Here is a 5,844-nt window from a genome sequence, read left to right on the forward strand (position 1 = left end):
TCCCGTTGCACGGACCTGTAGAATACACACTCTTTAGAAACGTAGAACAATATAAGTATAATGTTATGCATAGAAGATTTCAGCTTACTTACTTTGAACGGTGGAGTATTGGACCTCTATTGTATTGACACGCAAACAATGCGAAGCGCCATCCTTTTGCATTGAACTGTAGATTTCACATTCTTTGCAAGTGTAGAAACAGACAAACAAAATTATATATTTAGAAGATTACAGCTTTCTTACTTTGAAACGTTGAAACGAGATGCGACGTCGCGTTGAATGAAGTATTAAAACTCTATTGCTTTGACACGTTGACATCTAGAAACGCTGTCCTTGGTCCGTGTTTCAAGACGGGTCCTGATAGTACCCAAAGCAATAGCGTCACCGACTGGTAATTCGAAGCTTGGCCAGTACGAGAACACCGCCTGCTAACAGCTGGCTAGGCCCGGCGCCGGCGCAAAGTCCGTAACACCGGATAGTCTGACCGAGCTTGCGACGGGCTAGACGTCCATACATTCGAGAATGGATTGGTTGCGGCCCGATACCGTACGACTACCGTCGCGCAGCCGGCCGGGCGACCGAGGGTCTGCCGCGTGCGCAAGATTGCAATGCCACAGGCGCTCATTCGGGTCGTATACCAACGCGCAGCGGATCGCGACGTTCTACTAGGAGAGAAGTGCACGACTACACACCGGAACGTTCGCCGATGAGGGTGTGCCGCTCGCTGTGGAATCGCGAGGGTACCACCAAGGCATCGCGCACCATCGGGAGCCAGTATCGTCGTCGACGAATCTCTCCATTCAATCTTTTTGGTGTCTCAGGTTTACCCCTGAACGGTTTCACGTACTCTTGAACTCTCTCTTCAAAGTTCTTTTCAACTTTCCCTCACGGTACTTGTTCGCAATCGGTCTCGTGGTCGTGTTTAGCCTTAGACGGAATTGTCCACCCACTTAGGGCTGCACTCTCAAGCAACCCGACTCTAAGGAGAGATTCTCCCGAAACGCGTACCGATCGCTACTGGCCTGACAGCCTCTGTGGCTAAATGGCCCCATTCAAGATGGACTTGGACGCGGTTCGTTGTCTGGGGATAAACGGATCCTCCTGAACACTACATTTCCCAGCGGCGGAAACGCGGGATTGTTCTTGTCGAAGCGTTTTATGCACCTCGCCAATGCCTTTCGTGTGTCGGTATTTCTTTTATATACGGTTCGTAAAAAATATTAAAAGAAATACTAGACTCTCGCTAGACGACCAAGCTACTGGCGTTTCTTTAACATCCGTCCTCCTTATCGTCGTAGCTGCGAACGATCAACACCGTTACTCTCCAGCGGTTCCATCTTCCATCCCGCGATTTTATTACCCTGATCCTTCAGAACGAAGTACAGGCCGAGTTGGAGCACCCGTACGAATCTCCCTGTTGCGTGCACGGGAAATAAAAGGGAACCCACGCGTGGAAAAATGTACGAAGCAATCGCAGTACAAGCTGCGCTTCCGGGGACTGGATGACCAGCTTTTGGTCGCGCGGTCCCGTCTCGACAACGGAGACATGGGGTGACCAACGCACTCGATGATCACGAAGTAGGGCAGTAGTACCTTGCGGCACCGAGGCAGCACCTCGTCGAAGAAAAAGTCGAGCCTCACCAAAGGGGAGTAAATCTTCCCGTATCTGCTCTGAAAACTCTCTCCTTTATCGGGTATGTTACCGATTCGAATTTCACTTCGGGAGATCTCCGAAGCGCGGACGCGCGTCACAGGCCAGAAACGTTATGACACTACGAGCACAACGACGGCCTATGTTCGAGTGACGGTCCGCGCGAGAGATCTTCTTTTCCGTCGCGGAACATGGTATACACACGCGGAGAGAACAGAGAGAACGGTTTATTCTGATCGAACACCCTGAGGCTGTACGAAGAGAACTTCGAACGATCGGATGCGCATCATCGTCCCTCGCGTTACGACGATGTCACTCTCTCTTGTATATCTCTTCTCTCTCGACCGAGAATTCTCCCTCGATCTTGCGACATGAAAAAAATTCGTTTTAATCGACGTCGAGCACGCGGCATGCTCATATCGTGCGCTAAAGACAGGCGAAGATGATGCGTGTGACGGATGTGCGAACTCGGAACGCGGAACAAAATCGGCGATCGAAACACGAAGCAGTTCCCGTGGGCGGTCGTCCGTTTAACGGACGACTCACGACGCCACGAAGAACTCACGCGAGTTCGTGATTGACACACCGTCGAGTTCCGTGAACACTTTTACGCATGCCACACGCGCACACACGTTGCCAATCGCAGATTGCCTCGGCACGGCCACAGACGACTCGGACGAACGTCCAACGATCGCTCGTACGTCGCGTATCGCTCCTCATCCTCCCTCTCTCGGTGCCGCCCGAACTCAGAAACGTTCGTAATTTAATTCGAGCATGAACGACGGCAGGCAGATTCGAGCACCGTAGGGAAAAAAGATTCGACGAAACGCAACGCAAGCAGTATTTTGGTTACGTGAACGACCCTCAGCTAGGCGCAGCACAGAAATTGTACCCGTGGACCGCAATGTGCGTTCGAAATGTCAATGTTTATGTATCTTGTAGTTCACACGTTGACGCGCAATTAGCTGCGTTCTTCACCGACCCACGAGCCAAGTGATCCACCGTTCAGGGTAATCGTACATGTGTATTTTATTGATCTTTAAGTCTCTTGGTACTAAAGTTCGAACAAGTCGATACAAGTTCAAACGTCTCCGGTGAAAGAGACGCGGGCGTCGCCGAACTGTGGGGGCTTTCACCGCTGGACGGAGTTCCAGGCGACACGATATATCGGTCCTACGAGTGAAACGCATACGCCGATGGTTGGCGCGTAAGGTCTCCCTCAAAGTTACGAAAAATGCACACGCGTGTCCAGGTATGAAGAAAAAATCTTTCAAAAATTCGTTAGGGCTCCTCCGCGTACCAGCAGCCTCGAGGCGGTCTTTCTCCACCCGACAACGCGAAGCGAGCATAAGCTGTTCGAGCTCGCAACGGCGGGATTACATACTCTAGACAACGAGGACAACGGGCAACGCGGAATCGTCCCTTCTGGAACGAACTTGCACGTCGAAAAAAGAAGAAAAAAAACTAAACACCCAGCGGCGTATTGCTTTCGAGATCGACGAGACACTTTCGTTTGAGCGAACATAATAATATTATCATCGATGGGACATTCGTCGTCGTGCACAGTCTCGAACGGTCCAGATTTTTCCCGACAACGCGAAACGAGCAAGTAAAATTCGATCTCGCAACGGCGGGCTTCAAGACTCTCGACAACGATGCTGCTGCGACGAATGTTATTTCTCTCTGAGCATGACAGATCTCGACCGAAGGAAGGTTATTCTTTGCTGCATACGCTTTGCGTTTGTTTCGTCCCTATATCTGGACTATTATAATTTTTATTTCTGAACGAATATAGTTCCGGTTTACGCACAAGCTCCAAAGAATAGATAGCCTCGATCTCTCTGACACGAGGCGGAGTTACATACTACGGGCAGTGGATGTAATGTTTTTGTTCGAGTGGCAGTGCAGTGGATGCGGCTCGTTCGAGCACATTATTTTTTTTTTTATTCTTCTGTGCCGCGGGTTACGAAAACCTCACACGAGAGCACGTTATTATTTGTTATTTGTCTGTGTCGCGGGTCACAAAGACCACACACGAGCACTTTATTTTTGTACGTAAGTATGCAACTCCTCGTCCCAAAATCGAGAAAGAATTGGACAGCTGGTCCTCTGGCTCGAACTCTCGAAAGAGCTCGGCGTCCTCGTTCAGATAGACTGCCATGCCAACACGGAGAGACGCGTGAAACGGGAGGCTTAACGCCTCCGCACGTAATACAACGTACTCCGGGCATTGTGCGATCGAAGCGAAGTTTCTTTAAGTATTTGCTACGATTTGTGGTCGATAAATGACTTTTTCTTTCATAATGATTCTACCTCCACATATATATATATATATATATCACATTCTTTCATTTTTACGTCTTTTCGTTAATGATCCTTCCGTAGGTTCATCTACGAAAAGCTTGTTACCTCTAAATAATCAAGTTTGGTCATCTTCCCGATAACATCGGCAATGCCGAAGCATTGGCCGCGCACCAGTCTGAAGACCTCACTAAATAATTCAATCGGTAGTAGCGACGGGCGGTGTGTACAAAGGGCAAGGACGTAATCGCGCTTACTGGGAATTCCTCGTTTATAGAGAATAATTGCAAGCCCCAATCCCTAGCACGAAGGAGGCTCAACGGGTTACCCCGGCCTTTCGGTCAGAGAAAACACGCTGATTCCTTCAGTATGTCGCGCGTGCAGCCCAGAACATCTAAGGGCATCACAGACCTGTTATTGCTCAATCTCGTACGGCTAAAAGCTGCCTGTCTCTCTAAGAAGAAGATTTGTTTGTACGTTGGTAGTAAAAACCCACCGCCCGAAGCCGGCGGCCTTCGAGATACCATAAGTTACGTCTATTTAACAGGCTAGAGTCTGGTTCATTATCGGAATTAACCAGACAAATCGCTCCACTAACTAAGAACGGCCATGCACCACCACCCAACGAATCAAGAAAGAGCTCTGAATCTGTCAATCCTTTCGGTGTCTGGGCCTGGTGAGGTTTCCCGTGTTGAGTCAAATTAAGCCACAGGCTCCACTCCTGGTGGTGCCCTTCCGTGAATTCCTATAACTGTAACAATACTTTCAGCATTGTAACCATACTTCACCCGGAACCCAAAAACTTTGGTTTCCCAGAAGTTGCCCGCCGAGTCATCGGAGGAATATCGGCGGATCGCTGGTCGACATCGTTTATGGTTAGAACTAGAGCGGTATCTGATCACCTTCGAACCTCTAACTTTCGTTCTTGATTAATGAAAACCTTTTTGGCAAATTCTTTCACTTTAGTCCGTCTTGCGACGATCCAAGAATTTCACCTCTAACGTCGCTATACGAATGCCTCCATCTGTCCCTATTAATCATTACCTCGGGGTTCCGGAAACCAACAAAATAGAACCGAGATCCTATTCCATTATTCCATGCACATAGTATTCAGGTGAAAATAGCCTGCTTTAAGCACTCTAATTTATTCAAAGTAAATGTACCGGTGCACCTCGACACTCAGTGAAGACACCGCTATGGGATGTGTGTTGGACTGTCTCGAAAAGAGGTAAGCCCACCGGTAGGACGTATCACATAATGCCAGTTAAACACCGCGAGCGGTGAACTGACACTGTGACACACAGATTCAACTACGAGCTTTTTAACCGCAACAACTTTAATATACGCTATTGAAGCTGGAATTACCACGGCTGCTGGCACCAGACTTGCCCTCCAATTGATCCTTGCTAAAGGATTTAGAGTGTACTCATTCCAATTACGAGGTCTCGGATGAGTCCCGTATCGTTATTTTTCGTCACTACCTTCCCGTGCCGGGAGTGGGTAATTTGCGCACCTGCTGCCTTCCTTGGATGTGGTAGCTGTTCCTCAGGCTCCTTCTCCGGAATCGAACCCTGATTCCCCGTTACCCGTTACAACCATGGTAGGCGCGGAACCAAACATCCAAAGTTGATAAGGCAGACATTTGAAAGATACGTCGCCGGTGCTAAATGACCGTACAATCAGCTGTGGGTCATTCAGAGTCACCAATGCAAACGATGGACGCACAGACGAACCGCACGCCACCGATTGGTTTTGATGTAATAAAAGCATTCCTACCATATCTGGTCGGAATTCTGATTTGCATGTATTAGCTCTAGAATTACCACAGTTATCTAAGTAACTTCGTATACAATCTAAGAAACCATAACTGATTTAATGAGCCATTCGCGGTT

General features: G+C 48.7%; 2 pseudogenes; both read right to left on the minus strand.

Annotated features, from left to right (window-relative positions):
• Positions 1-2,509: 2,509 nt before the first annotated feature.
• LOC143432705 (5.8S ribosomal RNA) lies at positions 2,510-2,664 on the minus strand (annotated as a pseudogene).
• Positions 2,665-4,062: 1,398 nt separating this feature from the next.
• On the minus strand, positions 4,063-4,356 carry LOC143432658 (uncharacterized; annotated as a pseudogene).
• Between the last annotated feature and the right edge of the window lie 1,488 nt (positions 4,357-5,844).

Source organism: Xylocopa sonorina, chromosome 1 (genome assembly GCF_050948175.1).
Source record: "Xylocopa sonorina isolate GNS202 chromosome 1, iyXylSono1_principal, whole genome shotgun sequence".
NCBI classification, from domain to species: domain Eukaryota; kingdom Metazoa; phylum Arthropoda; class Insecta; order Hymenoptera; family Apidae; genus Xylocopa; species Xylocopa sonorina.